Consider the following 16,798-nt stretch of genomic DNA (forward strand, 5'->3'; position numbering starts at 1 on the left):
GCAAGGTCTCATTTGCACTGCAGCTTTGTGCAGAGGTTGTTCCAGAAGAAGCAGCTTCCATTAGAGACTCTGGACTTAGCTGATTTGCAAGGGCTTTTATAGCCAGCCATCAATCCCCCATCCCCACCCTGCCCAATATGTCAATAATTGTTAGTTGTAGCTTTGAAAACATGTACTTAGCTTGATTCCTGTTCCAGATCAGTTGTAAATTCTCATAGAAGTTAGAGCAGTGTGTTTGGGTTAATCAGGTATTTACAAGTTGACCTTTACTAGTGAAAACCTAATTTTTCCCTCATGCTTGAGTAACTCTAGCAGGCTGAGGGCCTTGTTCTCAGGCATTCCCGGAACTGTTGGGAGTTGCAGCAGGTTTGCCTGCCCTTGTCATATATGCACAAGGGCCAGTAGGATTTATCTGTCTCCCAGCAAGGGTGTCCAGGACCTCTCCTTTTGTCCTATCATTCTAAAACACTGGGAATACCTCTCCTCTCTCTGATCAGCATTTTAGACATTGATGCTTTCCCTTCTGGTTAGTTTGTTGGGAGAATGAGTAAGCAGTGAGGAATTGTTTGGTATTCAGGTAGAAAGGACTTCTTGCTTGTGAATTGAAGTCACTTGGCAAGAAGTGGGTAAAGAACATGTTCCTGTATAGGAGTGGTCAAGCATTGGTAAGTTAGAGTTGGTTTGGGGTTAAATGGGCCTAGTGCTCTCTAGGACTGGAATCAGTAAGTGTCCTGGCTATGTCCTCATTGCCCTTCTTTGGGAGCTGAGCATTGCCACAAGGAAGATCTCACATATGGGCTGAGGAGAAGGGAAACGAGGAAGGTTAAGGAAAGCAGAGACAGTGGGAAGAAAAGGGAACTTTTGCAGAGCTGTTTCTCTAGGCTAGGTGCTTTACACCAATATTTTTTTTTTTTTTTTTGAGACGGAATTTCGTTCTTGCTGTCCAGGCTGGAGCGCAATGGCGCAATCTTGGCTCACCGCAACCTCCACCTCACAGGTTCAAGCGATTCTTCTGCCTCAGCCTCCTGAGTGGCTGGGATTACAAAAATGTGCTACCCTGCCCGGCTAATTTTTTATTTTTAGTAGAGATGGGGTTTCTCCATGTTGGTCAGGCTGGTCTTGAACTCCCAACTTCAGGTGATCTGCACACCTCGGCCTCCCAAAGTACTGGGATTACAGGCGTGAGCCACCACGCCCAGCCAATAATTTCCTTTTTTTTTTCCTTTTTCTTTTCTTTTTTTGAGATGGAGTCTCTGTCTCCAGGCTGTAGTGCAGTGGTACTATCTCGGCTCACTGCAGCCTCTGACTCCCTGGTTCAAGTGATTCTTCTACCTCAGCCTCCCGAGTAGCTGGGATTATAGGCATGCACCACTATGCCCAGCTAATTTTTTTATTTTTAGTAGAGCTGGGGTTTCACCATATTGACCAAGATAGTCTCAATCTGTTGACTTTGTAATCTGCCTGCCTCAGCCTCCCAAAGTGCTGGGATTACAGGTGTGAGCCACCATGCCCGGCCCAATAGTTTTCTTTAATCTTCACAACAACCTTGTGAGGTAGCTATCATTAATCTTGTTTTACTAATGATGTTTTACTTGATGATGAAACTGAGGCCCAGATAGGTTAAGCAACTTACCTAAGGTCACAAAGCTAGTGAATGATAATAATAGTTATTATTTATCATGTGCCTGAAAGGCACATTTGAAGTTTCTTTTTTTTTATCCTATGAAAGATGATTATTACTTCTTCAATGCAAATGAGAAAAGTAGGAATTAAAGAGCTTTGGTTACTTGTAGGTTACTCCTCTGGCAGTGTCAGTGCAGGGATTTGAAACCACATCTCTCTCATTACAGAATGTGTTTCCTTGATGTCCATTGTTGCTCTGCAAATGGAAGAGCTGGGATTCAAATACAGAGTCATGAGAGCAGGGCTTATGTCTCACCTATCTTTTTGTCACCATTCCCTATGACGGTGCTTACCATGTTGTTAGTGTCCAATACATGCTTGCTGTGAAATCTAGCTCTGCCCCCCACATAGCTTATGTTACCTGCAATGGGTTCCTATTGCTAGCTGTGTCCCGCTCCACTGCTCCGCTGCCTATCTTCCCCCCACAGTTTGGTCTTATCCTGCCTACCCATTGTGGCCTCCCTGACTTCCCAACACACAGCATCTCCTCTAGCACTGTTGCTCTCCTCTTGTTCATACCTCTTTTCCCTAACTACGTACTTTTCCTCCTGCTATTGCTTTCCAAAACCCTCTGATCCTATTCATTTTTTTCTCTGTAGTTTTTCTGACTTATTCCAGGAACTGCCCTTTCTAGACTATAATCTTCTTAGTCCGTACCATTTAACTTGTCATCTAATTATCTACTGTTTCACTTTCTGTTGGTTTTGTGGACATTAAACTTCTCCCCAGCCAGCTGATGGTGGTCATATTATAATAACTCCCCAGAGAGGTTTGTTCACTGCACTTTACAAAGCACTCTCCTATTCAAGACCTGTCTTTTTGCTTACTGTGCCTATAGCTGCTCTATTGCTCTATGAGGTGTGACAGGAGGGGATCGTTATCTCCATATTATAGTATTTATTTCTTTTTTTAAAATTTCATCAGAAATTCCTGCTCACTCCATATTATAGTAAACAAATGCAAAGAGGGCAGGTAACTTCCCAATGTCATATATGTAATTAGGGGCAGAGCAGAGACTTTATCTCACGGTTATTGATTTCTGGCTTAGAGTTTTGTCTGCAGTCTCTTCTACATTTGTTTCTTTTTCCCTACCATTTCCCTTCTTGCCTTCAAGGGTCACTCAAGGCAGAACATCTATCTTGTGGGTTTTCAGGAGGTTTAGTTGGTGACCCAGTGAATGGTAGAGTAGCCCAGATAGCAATCTCAGGTATATGGTATCAGTGTTCTGTGTTGGTATTGCCTGTGAGAGTTCTGTTTCTGTGGCTGTTAGGATTAATGTTGAACTAAGAAGCATTAGATTTTTATGAATGGTAAGAGCACACTTTCATGGATATCCAGGAAGCAGGACAGGATGTGTGGTGCTGGGCACTTTTGTGTTGCGGCAATGGCATGAGCTTTGCAAGCAGTCAGACCAGAGTTTGAAATCTGGCTTTGTTGTTGTTTGTTGAGCATTAGGGTTACTGTGAGAATGTTTTTAAGGGCCACATTATGGCCCTTTAAAAAAGTATTTGCTGTTCGTCTTCAGTTGCCTGAAGGGCATTAGAAGCCCACTAGCATCTGTGACCCTTGCAAGGTTACTTCTTGTTTTTTGATTTCCAAGCATCAGTGATGACTACCTTAGAGACTATTGGCTGATAGGGGATGAGCTTGAATGCTGTTCCCAAAGTCTCCAGTCTCCAGGTTTCCAGTGTCTTCTCAGGGCAAAGAAAATAGATTGTGGACAGCTGGCGGATGGTTTCAGTGTCAAACTTTGGGAGTAAAATCCTTCTTGTTTTTCTGAAGAACCTTGGCATTAGAATTGTTGGTTCTGGAAAGTCAAGAACACAGTTGTTATTGAGATATTTTAGTTATTTCTGAAATCAGATATTGCTCCAAAGCTGTTTGTTAAATACTTCTCTACTCTTCCTCAACTCCTGCCTCTCCACAAGAGAAAAATAAATCATATTCAGACCATTGTGCAATGGTTATATCTTTGGCCTCCTTGGTCCCCTGGTCACCCAACTTCCAGCTCTCTGCTAATGCCACTCCAAATTGCTGCTTCGTGAGAGGTCAGTTAGCCCCTTTCCCTTACTCCCCAGCCATGATCTGGTCTGTCTGGAAAGAGGATGAGATACATAGATCAATATATCCTATTTCAAACGGAGCTTGCTTTCTCACTAGGCACTTTAGACTGCCTGACACACAGGAAATGACTAGAAAATCTGACCAATGGAGTGTAACTCATTGCTAAAATGGCAGGTTTGGACGGCTGCAGGATGGGAGGGCAGGCTTCCTAAAGAGGCAGGAAGGGGCAGCTGGATGGGAAAACAGTGACTTTTGAGTTTTTCCTTTTAGAGTATGGTGATGTAGGCCATTTAATTTTTAAAAAATAGAAAATCACATAATGTAAAATTAACCATTTTAAAGCATACAATTCAGTGGCATTTAGTACCTTTACGATGTTATGTAAATACCACCTGTATCTAGTTCAAAACTATTTCATCAATCCTAAGGAAATTCAAACCTGTTAAGCAGTTGTTCCTCATTTCCCCCTCTCCCTTTCCACTGAAAGCCATCAATCTGTGTACCTGTGTTTTGTCTGTATAGATTTACCTATTCTGGATATTTCACATAAATGGAATGATCTATTGATTATATGGTTATTATTTATTTATTTATTTATTTATTTTTGAGACGGAGTCTCACTCTGTCGCCCAGGCTGGAGCGCACTGGTGTGCTTTCTGCTCAGTGCAGCCCCCAACTCCTGGGTTCAAGCAGTTCTCCTCCTGCCCGAGCCTCCTGAGTAACTGGGATTACAGGCGCATGCCATCACACCTGGCTTGTTTTTGTATTTTTAGTAGAGATGGGGTTTTGCCATGTTGGCCAGGATAGTCTCAAACTCCTGACCACAAGTGATCCACCCATCTTGGCCTTCCAAAGTTCTGGGATTACAGGTGAGCCACCGCGCCCTGCCTTGATCATATAATCATAATGGGGTCATATGATCTATTGTGTCTGGCTTCTTTCGCTTAGCAGAAGGGAAAATAAGTTTTAGAGGTTCATCCATAATGTAGCATGTATCAGCACTTCGTTCCTTTTTATGGTTGTGTAATATTTCATTGTATGTTTGTACCATAATTTGTTTATCCATTCATCCACTCATGGGCATTTGGGCTGTTTCTACATTTTGGCTATTGTGGATAGTGCTGTTAAGAATTTGTGTGCCCCAGCTGGGTACGGTAGCTCACACCTGTAATCCCAGCACTTTGGGAGCCCAAGGTGAGCAAATTACGAAGTCAAGAGATCAAAACCGTCCTGGCCAACAAGGTCAAACCTTGTCTCTATTAAAAATACAAAAATTAGCTGGGTGTGGTGGCGTACACCTATAGTCCCAGCTACTTGGGAGGCTGAGGCAGAAGAATTGCTTGAACCCAGAAGGCAGAGGTTGTAGTGAGCCAAGATCACGACACTGTACTCCAGCCTAGGTGACAGAGTAAGACTCTGTCTCAAAAAAAAAAGGAATTTGTGTGCACCATTTACTTATATAAGAAACCTATACATCCTGCACATGTACCCTGGAACTTAAAATTAAAAAAAAGAGAATATGTGTGTACATGTACCTGTTTGAATACCTGTTTTCAGTTCTTTGGGATATATACCTAGGAGTGTAATTGCTAGGTTATATGGTAAATCTGTTTAATTTTTGAGGAACCACCACACTCTTTTTTCACAGCAGCTGAACCACTTTGTACTCATACCAGCAGTGGACTAGGGTTCTAGTTTCTCTACATATTCACCAAAATTTGTTATTTTCTGTTTTTTAAAAATTATTATTATAACCATTCTTGTGGATATGAAATAGTACCTCATTGTGGTTTTGACATGCATTTCCCTAATGACTAATGATGTTGATGTACTTGTTGGCTATTTGTTTATCTTCTTTGGAGAAATGTCTGTTTAAGTTCTTTGCCCATTTTTAAAAACTGGAGTATTTTTTTTTGTTATTATAAGAGTTCTTTATATATTCTGGATACCAAACATTTGTCTTTTTTAAAAACATAATTTTGAGGCAAACCTTTCTTGACTTAAATATCACCCACTAGGCTTTAAATGTACCTAGCTCTTTCATGTCTCCTAGCCTGTGCTCATGCTTTTTTCTTTGTCTAGAATGTCTTTCTTTTCTCTGGTGGTTGAAATTATAATTGTTCTTCAAGGCTCAGCTCAAATGTCACTTCCTCTGAGAAGCTCTCTTAATTGGTTTCTCCTCCTTCTTCCACTAGTCTGGTCTTGAACTCCTGACCTGCCTGCCTCAGCCTCCCAAAGTGTTGGGATTATAGGCGTGACATGACATGCCTGGCCAATGGGACACTTTTTTATTGTCTGCTTCAAATCACTAAGTTGTATTTCTAGAGTCAGGGATTGTATTTGATTCATTTCTGTCTTTAGCATTTAGCATATGACCTGACACTTAGTGGATGTTAATAAATGCTGAATGAAACTTCAGTATAGACTGAAGACTTACTTGACAGTAATGACACCATCACTGTAGAGAGGGATCTGTTGTGGACTATACTAGATGAATTAATATAACAAATATTTAAGACCCTACTGTGTACCAGAAACTCTGCTTGGTATGCAGAAGAGAATAATAGTCCCTATTGGTTTATATTCAGATAGGAAGATAGGCAATAAACAAGGAGATAAGCAATATAATGCCTAGTGATCATAAGTGCTAGAAAACAAAGTAAAGCAAAGGGTGATGGGGGTGCTATTTTAGGTAGAGTGGTGGGAAAGGTCTCTCATTGGATGATCCTTAAAATAAACTCAAATCAACTCACAAGAGTCTGGACCAGGAATCAGAAGACTTGGGTTCTTCTGTCTCTGTGCTTTGTGACTTAGCAAAATGTTTTAACATTTCAAGGCTGGAGTTTCTTTGTCTATAAAGTGGGTGCAGGAATCTCTGCCCTGGTATTGTGGGAATGTTGTAAGGATTCAGTGAATTAATGGACATTGAAAGTGCTTTGTTATATGGTGAGTAGCATGATGTTTGGCTTTCCCTTTCCCAAGTTGAGAGGGTGAGTGAGCAACGTGGGAGCCAGCCAGATGTTTTCAGCACTTTGAAGACCAAATAACTGGTTTCTGCTAGGAACTATCATGCCAGCTTGTCTGGGAAACTGATTTATGTATCCCTGATCCAGGGGCTGAGAGTGAAACCCATGCCCCAAGTGGTTCTCTACGTAAATTAGCGAAAGGGAATAGCCTTGGGAACTTGGGGCCTGTTCTGCTTAGCCCCCCCCAGGAGGTAGAATGTGGAGACCACTCTTTCTCTCAGTTCAGTTTTATTTCTTGCTATGTCTGAACTTAACCCAAGGGAGTAATAATCAGTAGTCCTCAAGAAGTATTTCGATTGAACCAGGGAGCTTTGAGTTCTGCTCTTTGTGGCACCGTGGGCCATAGAAGAGACTAAAACATGGTCTCTATTCCTGTCTTTGGAGAATTTGTAAATCTGGTAATTTCTTAACTAGTTAGAGAACAGCTAAAAAGAAAATGATGTATTAAAGCAAGAGAAAGGAGAGATTAGTGTGCACTGGAGTCATCCATAAAGATCTTCTGAAGGAGATAGTGATTGAGTGGGCTCTGCATACATAATGAATAGATTCAGATTATTGGTTCTTTTTCATGCTTCTTTAATGTTTTTTCTTTTTTCTTACATCTGGTTGTACCTCCTACCTTTTTGAAGTCTCTTAGCTCTTTATCTGGACCGGATTTATGGCCATTAGCACATTTTGCCTTTATTTTAATCATCTGTATTTAATATAGCAGTTAAGAAAGCAGACTTTGGGCAGGGCATGGTGGCTGATGCCTGTAATCCCAGCACTTTGGGAGGCTGAGGTGGGTGGATTACTTGAGGTTACGAGTTCGAGAACAGCCTGGCCAACATGGTGAAACCCCATCTCAACTAAAAATGCAAAAAAAATTACCTGGGCTTGGTGGCACGTGCCTGTAGACTCAGCTACTTGAGGGGCTGAGGTGGGAGGATCGCTTGAACCTGGGAGGTTCAAGCCGAGATCATGCCACTGCACTCCAGCCTAGGCGACAGAGCAAGACTCTTCTCAAAAAAAGAAAGAAAGAAAGAAAGAAAGAAAGAAAGAAAGAAAGAAAGAAAGAAAGAGAAAGAAAGAAAGAAAGAAAACTTTGGAGGTTTAAATCTTGGCTCAATTTAACTAGCTGTGACCTTAGGGAATTTATTTAACTTCTGAAAACCCTCAATATTCCCATCTATAAAATGGGAATAATACTTAAATAGGGTTGTTATTATGATTAAATCCTTGTAAAGGTCTTGGTGAGTGTCTGGCTCATTGTAAGTATTTATTAAATGTTAGCTGTAATCACCCTGATCACCTTATCCTTCTAGGCCAATGCTGTTTAATAGCTGAGATCACGCCACTGCACTTTAGCCTGGTGCCTGGGAGACAGCAAGACTCTGTCTCAAAAAAAATAAAATAAATAAAAGAAGTGGTATGTTCATATAATGGAATCTTATTTATTTATTTGTTTGAGACGGAGTCTCGCTCTGTTGCCAGGCTGGAGTGCAGTGGCGCGATCTTGGCTCATTGCAACTTTTGCTTCCTCGGTTCAAGCGATTCTCCTGCCTCAGCCTCCTGAGTAGCTGGCACTACAGGCGTGTGCCACCACGCCTGGCTAATTTTTGTATTTTTAGTAGAGATGGGGTTTCACCACACTGGCCAGGATGGTCTTGATCTCTTTACCTCATGATCTGCCTGACTCAGCCTCCCAAAGTGCTGGGATTACAGGTGTGAGCCACTGCGCCAGGCCCAATGGAATCTTATTTAGCCATGGAGTTAAGTATTGATAGATACCACAACATGGATAAACCTTGAAAACATTATGCTAAGTTGAAAAGGCTACATATTGTATGATTCCATTTATATGAAATGTCCAGAATAGGCAAATCTATAGAGACAGAAACTATATTAGTGGTTGCCAGGGTGTGAGGGGAGAGGGTAATTAGAAGCTACTGCTAGTGGATATGGGATTTCTTTTTGGGGGTAATGAAAATATTCTGAAAAAGTAGATTGTAGTGATGATAATACAACCTTGTAGATATATTAAAAGTCACTGAATTATAAAATTTAAAAGGAATAATTGTATGGCATGTGAATTATATTTCAGTATAAACACAGATAATTTTTTTTTTTGGAGACAGTATCTCATTCTATCATCTGGGCTGGAGTGTAGTGGTGGAATCATGGCTGTCTGCAGCCTTGCCCTCCCAGGCTTGGCTCCCAATTCTGCCACTTCAGCCTCCTGAGTACCTGGGGCTACAGACCCATGGTACCATGCCTGGCCAAGTTTTGTATTTTTTTTATTGTAGAGATGGGGTTTTGTGATGTTGCCTAGGCTGGTCTTGAACCCCTGGGCTCAAGTGATCTGTCTGCCTTGGCCTCCCAAAGTTTGAGATTACAGGTATGAGCCACAGTGCTCTGCCAAACATACATAATTTGAGTTTGCTGAGAACTATTGGTTTAACACAATTGTATATAATTATAGTTTTCTTTTCTGATTGGAAGTCTTCTACCAGTACTTTAGCTTACAAAGGTGGGCATATTCCAGTTTTATTTTATTTATTTTATTATTTTATTTTTGAATCAGGGACTTGCTCTGTTGTACAGGAGGCTGGAGTATGGTGGCACAATCATGGCTCACTGTAGCCTCGACCTCCTGGGCTCAAGTGACTTTCCCAACCCAGCCTGCTGGTAGCTGGGACTACAGGCATGAGCAACCACACACGGCTAATTTTTCTATTTTTTTAATAGACAAAGTCACTGTGTTGCTCATGCTGGTCTTGAACTCCTGGGCTCAAATGATCCTCCTTCTTCTCAGTCTCCCAAAGTGTTGGGATTATAGGCATGAGGTACTATGTGTAGCCCCATTCCAGTTTTAGATGTGAATCTGAGTATGATCTTAGGCAGGGGCCCATCAGTGAATGTGTAGAGGATACAGCATTGTCCTGCTTTGGCTCAAGGGAACTTTTCCTGCATTTGGTTAAGGATTGGCATGGGTGGGTCACTTCCCATAGTCTGAGGGATGTGGGATATAAAGAATGAATTGTTATCTCTGTTCTGATGATATCTTGAATATCACACATTGCAGGCCAAATATAGGTGTTAATGTACTTGGCTTGAATTCTTTGTAGAGAATTCCCTGGGAACCCAATGATAAAATAGAGAAAGAATAACCCAAGAGGGAGGAGCAATCTGGTGAGAGACATTTTTTTCATTTTTTCACAGATGAGCAATTAAAAATTTGAGGGAAGTTGATTTTTTTTTAAACTCTGTAAACAGCTACCGGTGTACTTCTTTATGGCTGGTATTGTATTTTGCACAATAAGGAGAGAGACTTGGGCTGGGCGTGGTGGCTCATGCCTATAATTCTAGCACTTTGGGAGGCTGAGGTGGGTGGATCACGAGGTCAGGAGTTCAAGACCAGCCTGACCAACACGGGTGAAACCCTGTCTCTACTAAAAATACAAAAATTAGCTGGGTATGGTGGTGTGTGCCTGTAATTCCAGCTATTCAGGAGGCTGAGGCAGAACCCGGGAGGTGGAGGCTGCAGTGAGCCAAGATCACGTCACTGCACTCCAGCCTGGGTGACAGAGTGAGACTCTACCTCAAAAAAAAAAAAAGAGACTTGAGCCATATATTCAAGGTGTTTCCAAATACATCCAGAGGTGAAACAAACATCTGGGATGAATGAGTTCAGGGACTAGTATTTTACACAGTCAGAGGAGATAGAGAGTACTGTGAGCTTGGTGATAAGAGAGGAGGCTTGGGAAACCCATCCTGAGTCTAGGTCCAGAGGGCAGCATGTATTGGGTGAGAGACTCCAGGGAGAGTAAGGCAGGATACATTCTTGTCCTTATACCTCCTTCCCGGTGTCTGTACCTGCTCACTTTTGCTCTACAACAAATAGGCCTTTAGCATCTGTTCTTAGCCTGACCCTGCACTGGGCAAAACTGGAAACATGGGCATTATGAAACCTGGGCCATAGTTCCAGAAGTACTTAATATATTGGGAGAGGTAGACCTGGAAACAATGGACTCTAATGGCATGGGTCAATGTATGTAATAGACAGAAATGGATTTGATAAGTAAGCATGCTGATTGACTGACTCTGACTTGGGATTAGGTAAACTTACCCCTAAAAAGGCATTGAGACAGGGCCTGATTAGAGAAATCTATTAAGGATATTTCCAGAAGGTGAAGTAGAGGTATAGGATGCTACTTTTGGGGTATGAATGCTTTAGAGCCTTTCATTTCATTTTCAGATTTGATGAAAGAATAGGGCATCTGTGGCTGGGTGCTGTGGCTCAAGTAATCCCAGCACTTTGGGAGGCCAAGGCAGGTGGATCACGAGGTCAGGAGATCGAGACCATCCTGGCTAACATCATGAAACCCTGTCTCTACTAAAAATACAAAAAATTAGCTGGGTGTGGTGGCACGGACCTGTAGTCCTAACTACTCGGGAGGCTGAGGCAGGAGAATTGCTTGAACCCGAGAGGCGGAGGTTGCAGTGAGCTGAGATCACACCATTGCACTCTAGCCTAGTAACAGAGCAAGAATGTCTCAAAAAAAAAAAAAGAATAGGGCATCTGTGTTTAGGTATCTCTTTATCTCCATAACACCCCTCATGCAAGTGCTGGGCTGACTGCAGAAGGCTCTTCTCTGTTCTGTACTTTTCCATTACTGTTTTTTTTAAAGATGAAGCCTGAGAGGTACCAGAGCTATGCCAGCTGCTATGGGGCCAGAAACAGGTGAGGCTTTTAGGTCTGCTAGAGTTAAGGAGTGAGGGGTTTGTCCTCTTCAGCTAGCATAAGGCCTTTGCTATGAAACTGGTTAAGTAGTTCACATAGCTTGTTTTTCATTTGGGGCTATTTTCAGCCTTGGAGCGGAGCAATGTGAATGATTGAGATGCTTTTGTGGGGTTCAAGCTTTTGCTAGATCCTGTTTGACAGGATATTTGCCGAGCCATTATCCAGGACATCAGCTTTTCTGAACAAGCAGCACTGAAATGAAGAAGCACTTCCCTTTTCTTTCAGTGGGCAGTATAGGAAACGTGAGGGTGGGTGGTCTGTTTTATATTACAACCTAGGTCTTAAATAGAGATGCTGTATAGTTTGGAACATTACCATATAGTCTTTTTTTGAATTTTTGAGACAGAGTCTCACTCTTGCCCAGGCTGGAGTACAGTGGTATGCTTTCTGCTCACTGCAGCCTCCACCTCCCAGATTCAAGCAATTCTCCTGCCTCAGCCTGGAGATTACAGGTGTGTACCACCTGGGATTACAGGTGTGCACCACCACACCCAGCTGGTCTTTTGTCGTCTTAGTAGAGACGGTGTTTTACCATGTTGGCCAGGCTGGTCTTGAACTCCTGACCTCAAGTGATTCTCCTGCCACGGCTTCCCAAAGTGCTGGGATTACAGGTCTGAACCACTGCACACAGCTGCCGTATAGTCTTTAATTTAGTTTTGAGGAACTCATCTGAATTGTTCTTGTGTTTTTCTTGTCATTTCTACTGCCAGGCTTTACTATGGCGGGAGCTCTATAAATGTATAAATCTGCTGCTGGCCATAGACTTGATCTCTTCTGTGCTTGCACACCTCTAGGGCTAACAAAGCAGATGGAGTGGGCTGTACTAAGAGGTGATGCATTAGTGGTCCATATCCAGAAGTGTTCTTGGGAATTCCCTCTTTAGTGAGTGCTTACTATGTGCTAGGCAGCTGTGGCAACAGTGGGCATTATACTAGGTGCTGAGGTTTTAACTAAGGCAAGATCATTATCTTACCCCTAAGGCCCAACAAATAAACAAATATTTTTATTATTATTTTTTTTTGGAGAATAAACTTTTTTGTTTTTTTGAGACGAAGTTTTGCTCTTGTTACCCAGGCTGGAGTGCAATGGCGCGATCTCGGCTCACCGCAACCTACGCCTTCTGGGTTCAGGCAATTCTCCTGCCTCAGCCTCCTGAGTAGCTGGGATTACAGGCACGCGCCACCATGCCCAGCTAATTTTTTGTATTTTTAGTAGAGATGGGGTTTCACCATGTTGACTAGGATGGTCTCAATCTCTTGACCTTGTGATCCACCCACCTTGGCCTCTCAAAGTGCTGGGATTACAGGCTTGAGCCACCGCGCCCGGCCTGAATAAACTTTTTTTTTTTTTTTGAGACGGAGTTTCACTCTTGTTACCCAGGCTGGAGTGCAACGGCGTGATCTCGGCTCACCGCAACCTCCGCCTCCTGGGTTCAGGCAATTCTTCTACCTCAGCCTCCTGAGTAGCTGGAGTTACAGGCACGCGCCACCATGCCCAGCTAAGTTTTTGTATTTTTAGTAGAGACGGGGTTTCACCATGTTGACAAGGATGGTCTCGATTTCTTGACCTCGTGATCCACCTGCCTCGGCCTCCCAAAGTGCTGGGATTACAGGCTTGAGCCACCGCACCCGGCCGAATAAACTATTTTTTTTTTTTTTTTTTTTGAGACGGAGTTTCGCTCTTGTTACCCAGGCTGGAGTGCAATGGCGCAATCTCGGCTCACCGCAACCTCCGCCCCCTGGGTTCAGGCAATTCTCCTGCCTCAGCCTCCTGAGTAGCTGGGATTACAGGCACGCGCCACCGTGCCCAGCTAACTTTTTGTAATTTTTAGTAGAGACGGGGTTTCACCATGTTGACCAGGATGGTCTCGATCTGTTGACCTCGTGATCCACCCGCCTCGGCCTCCCAAAGTGCTGGGATTACAGGCTTGAGAATAAACTATTTTTTAAAGGAACCCAGACACAGGGAGTGTGAGAAGGGAACTAGCAGTCATTAATGCCTGCTATGTGCCAAGTACTCCTTGAGAATAGATAGTCTTTTTTTTTCTTACTGCCTTTTAGATGTCTGACCTAGGCCATCCCGCTTACCCTCTCTGGACTGTTAAGTGCTTTCACAGACATTTAATTTTTTTTTTTTTTTTTTTTTGAGACAGAGTCTCACTCTGTTGCCCAGGCTGGAGTGCAATGGCATCATATTGGCTCACTACAACCTTCACCTCCTGGATTGAAGTGATTCTCTCACCTCAGCCTCTGGAGTAGCTGGGATTACAGGTGTGTGCCACCATGCCTGGCTAATTTTTGTATTTTTTTAAAGTAGAGATGGGGTTTCATCATGGATACTTATTATTTTTTTTTTTTGAGATGGAATTTCACTCTTGTTGTCCAGGCCAGAGTAGAATGGCGCGATCTTGGCTCACCACAACGTCTGCCTCCTGGGTTCAAGCAGTTCTCCCGCCTCAGCCTCCCGAGTAGCTGGAATTACAGGCAAATGCCACCATACTGGTTAATTTTGTATTTTTAGTAGAGATGAGGTTTCTCCATGTTGGTCAGGCTGGTCTTGAAATCCCAACCTCAGGTGATCTGCCTGCCTCGGCCTCCCAAAGTGCTGGGGTTACAGGCATGACCTACCTGTGTGCAGCAGATACTTAATTTTTAATACAGTCTTCTGAGATTGATAATGTTACCAATATCTTTGAGATGGACAAAATAAGAAGTTAAATTACTTGTCAAAGTCACTTTCTGTTAGCCTTATCTAGGCTCTTTTTTGAGGGTTTGGCCTCTCGGCCTGGTAGACACCTAACAGGGTAACCTTGTTTTTAGTATTGTGGGCGTGAATAGAGCTAATCTGAGTCTTTTTAAAGTCGCAGGTGATGCAGTTGTCTATGCTTGGTGCTGATAATATAGATAAGGATAATATAAGGTGCATAACCTGGAAGAATTACTGCTGAATGGGGAGACAGGTATGTAGGCATTATGGAGTAGTAAATATTAAGTAAAGATGGGCCTTTTTACTTTTTGAGAGGTACATTGGGCAGGGACTTTTACCCTGAGGCTTCAACTTGTCCTTTTTTCCATACCTGTAGCTCCTCATTGGGATCTCCCTTATTACCTGACCATGTGTTTTGACAGTTTCATGAGTGTTACTTTTTCATCAAGATTGCTTACTCCTTGAGAGTAGATATTCTTTTTTTTTCTTATGACCTCTTAGATATCTGACCTAGGCTATCCCACTTACCCTCTCTAGACCTCAGTGGCATTGTCTGTAAAATGAGGCTAATGATAGGTGTTTTGCAATCTGAGAGCAGGGGCCAGTCCAGGTGGTGATCTCTGGAGGTTCTTCTAGTTTTTCCAAATCTGTGATTTCTGTGATCATCCTCTTTTGGTTCTTACATAGGGCTGGATATCCAGGAGGCTTTGTCACAGAGATTGCTGAAGGTATTTTATGGCACCTCAGAAGTTTTTAGAACTTTCCTGTATCACCCTTGTTAGAGCTACATACCCAGCAGCTTGGCTTCTCCTGGCCAGTCCCTTGGATGGAATCAGTTTTCCCAGCCTGGTAGTGAGGATTTGACTGAAGTTTTAAGCTCAAAATAATATTGTGGCCGGTGTGATGCAACTCACCTGTAATCCTAGCTAATCAGGAGGCTGAGGCAGGAGAATCGCTTGAACCTGGGAGGCAGAGGTTGCAGTGAGCTGAGATCGCACCACTGTGCTCCAGCCTGGGTGATGGAGAAAGAGTTTATCTTAAAAAAAAAAAAGCATATTGTATTTAATGTATTTTCTAGTATGGCTTCTTTCATTATCAGCTAGGTCAACTAGAGGTAGTGGTTTCCTGATTTTGCTTCTGGAAGGTGTTCTTTGAGCAATGGGATTGGACCCCACCCTTAGGACTTTCACCTCTCCAGGCATTGGGCTAGAAGTCTAAAACTCCATGAAATACTATTAATGTACAATACCAACTTGAGCTGTAAGCTTGTAAAATAATCAGTATTGATATGACTTGGGGTCCCATAGGACCTACCAGGAAGTCACAGGTACTCTGAGCTACAGATAAGTCTATCACTAATTAGACAGTTAATAATAATGCTAATTGTTATGATAAAAATGTATATTGAGTACTTATATGTCATGTACAATTACATATTTCTTTAATTCTCACAGCAGCCAATGACATAGATATTGTTATTATTCTCATTTTATAGAGGAAGAATCTAAAGTCATGTGTTTAGTAATTGGTGCAAGTGGGACTTAAACTTAATTAGAAATTTCATGTTCTAATTCCAAAGCCTATGTTTTTTTATTTTTTAAATTAAAAAAAAAATTTATTTTTTATATATTTTTTGAGATGGAGTCTCGCTCTGTTGCCCAGGCTGGAGTACAGTGGCACCATTTCAGCTCACTGCAACCTCCGCCTCCTGGGTTCAAGTGATTCTCCTGCCTCAGCTTCCCAAGTAGCTGGGACTACTACAGGTGCATGCCACCACACCCTGATAATTTTTGTATTTTTAGTAGAGACAGGGTTTTGCCGTGTTGGCCAGGCTGCTCTCAAACTCCTGACTTCAGGTGATCTGCCTGCCTTGGCCTCTCAAAGTGCTAGGATTACAGGTGTGAGCCACTGTCTGGCTCACCATTATATTTTAATTATTTACTTTGATATCCTCCCACCAGATTTTAAATTACTAGAAGACAGGGACTTATTACTCTTAATTTTATTAAAAAAAGAAGTATTGAGTTATGGCATACATACAATGAAATGAATTAAATCCTTGGTGAATTTTTACCAATGTATTTACCTATGTAACCAAACCACTACCTAGATCAAGATACATTTCTGCATCTTTCTAGAATATAGCATAGAGATGAGCAAACATTTTCTGTGGAGGGCCGGATAGTAAATATTTTAGGCTTGATAGGCTGTATAGCAAGTTGTAGCAGGAAAACAGCCATAGATAATATTTAAATGGACATGTGCGGCTGTGTCTAATAAAACTTTATTTACAAAAAGAAGGTGTTGGGCTAGATTTGGCCTGAGGGCTTCAGTTTGCCAATCCCTTGTCTAGTGGGGTGTCCAAGGAAAAAATTCAGATTTTTAAATGTTTGTTGAATTGTAGACAAAGACCTTGATCTTAGAAATTTCTTCTTGATTTTCTAGCAGTGGGCAGCTTGTATGTCCACAGTAGGGCTGTACTTCGTTTTTTATTTTTTGTAGAGATGGGTTTTGGCATCTTGCCCAGGCTGGTCTT

General features: G+C 42.3%; 1 protein-coding gene across 18 annotated transcripts in view; it reads left to right on the forward strand.

Moving 5' to 3' along the window:
• The window catches only part of STIM1 (stromal interaction molecule 1), a 253,800-nt gene that overhangs the window by 24,174 nt on the left and 212,828 nt on the right, over positions 1 to 16,798 (forward strand). For 3 of the 18 annotated variants that reach the window (XM_078340344.1, XM_078340347.1, XM_078340349.1), the window contains exon 2: positions 13,709 to 13,826. The exons of the other annotated variants lie outside the window; for them this stretch is intronic. The gene's annotated coding sequence lies outside the window, so the exon portion shown is untranslated. The remainder of the gene's footprint in view (positions 1 to 13,708; positions 13,827 to 16,798) is intronic. 18 annotated transcript variants of the gene reach the window in all.

This window comes from Callithrix jacchus, chromosome 10 (assembly GCF_049354715.1).
Source record: "Callithrix jacchus isolate 240 chromosome 10, calJac240_pri, whole genome shotgun sequence".
NCBI lineage: Eukaryota > Metazoa > Chordata > Mammalia > Primates > Cebidae > Callithrix > Callithrix jacchus.